The sequence below is a fragment of the Pteropus vampyrus genome, unplaced genomic scaffold (assembly GCF_000151845.1).
Source record: "Pteropus vampyrus isolate Shadow unplaced genomic scaffold, Pvam_2.0 Scaffold6, whole genome shotgun sequence".
NCBI classification, from domain to species: Eukaryota; Metazoa; Chordata; class Mammalia; order Chiroptera; family Pteropodidae; genus Pteropus; species Pteropus vampyrus.
Genome location: NW_011888787.1, coordinates 3,788,798 through 3,790,447, shown reverse-complemented (window position 1 = coordinate 3,790,447; position 1,650 = coordinate 3,788,798).

Below are 1,650 nucleotides of genomic sequence, written 5' to 3'. Positions count from 1 at the left end.
TTTTAAACTTCTCTTTTTTTATTTGTTTAAAGGTAGTGAACAGAATCGTTTTATAGTCCATACCTGAAATTCTAATATCCGAAATCTTTGACTGGTTGTTTCTGTTTTTTGTTTCTTTATTGCCGATTGTCAGCCATGGAAGTTGTTTCCTTGTGTGTTTTCTGGTTTTTAATGTCAACTGTTCGTTTTTCCTTAATATTTCATCAAAACAACCCAAGTCCACTTAAATTTAAATGTTAGAGATTTTCCAGGCTAACAGATAGATGAATTCAGACAGAAAACATTTGAGGCTAGCTTGTAATTGCAAATTGGGGGTGGGGGAAGGGCGATTCCCTCCACCCATTGCCAAGGTCGAGGCAAGCTATTTGCCTTCTTCAGGCCAGATTTATTCCTTCTTCGCCTTGATTTTGAAGGTAGAGCCTTTCGAGCTCTAATTTCTGCAGAGGAACACTACCAGACTCCTCCCTGGGGGCAGGCCGCGTGCGTTCTCACCGTCCTCTAGGCTAATTCCATGGCCAGTGAAAGGTCTAGGTCTCTAAGAGTCTGCGGAGCCCACAGGATGGAAGCCAGTTTGGGTGTTTACCCCCTTGCCAGGGGAGAGTCATCCAGAGTCTTAATCTGCTAAACTACCAGGTATGCAGCCTGACCCGAGCCAGCTGGAAACTTCATTCAAACCAACTAAAGCGTGGCTTCCGTCCCAACCCTACATGCCAAAGCCAAGGCCAGCTCTTGGGCCATCTCACACGCCCTGTCTCCTCCTCGCACCCCTCTTCCCTCGGTTCCTGTGACGCCTCTCTCTCTTGCTTCTCCTTCTGCTCCTCGGTCTCCTTCCCAAATCCTTCTCTGCCCACCCCCGAGGGTCCTGACTCCTCCCTCAAGGGCTCCGTCCCGGGCCCCTTCTCTTCAGACTCGACATGCTCAGCCCAGACGTCGTTCCTCACTCCCGTGGCTACAGCAAGCACCTGCAGTCTCAGGGCGTCCAGGTGCCCTGCTGCAGCTGGGCCCCCCTCACATCCTCCAGCTGACTCCTGCAGAACTCCTGCCCCAACGGTTCGTGAGCAGCTCCCACGTAACAGGCGTTACCCCTGGCGTCATGGTCCTGTAGCTCTTACAGCAAGTTCCTCGGGCCGACACTCTACTGGTCAGCAGTTAGTTTGCAATTAAAAGTCTAAAATGCTTTTCCTTTCAGCAGCCCTGGAAACTTCTAAGATGCAAACCTAAGAAATGTAGGAAATTAAATTTAACTCGAACTTGGGGCAGACATACATTTTTGGTGATTCTTCCTCTGTGCCTTCTGCTCTGACTCTCTCCCCTTGTCCCCCACCCTGTTCCCCTTTCCTGGTCGTTAGGACATCAACATGGGTGGGGCCCCCTGGGGGACATGGGGACTTGCTTTTCTTCTCTATTTATGTCTGTCTGTCTATGTACCTACCTTTCTCAATCTCTTTCTATCCCCAAAAGAGAATTAAAGAGTCCCGTCACTTTTTTTTCTCTGAATTCAGAATATATTGGCGAGTTTAAAAGACATGGGAACATGGAAGAATTAGGAAAAATTAACCCTGATCACCACAAAGATTCTGGTAATCAGTTGGGCAGCCCCTTCATTTTACGAGTATGAAGGCAGAGGCCAAAAGAGAGGAGAAAAAGTGA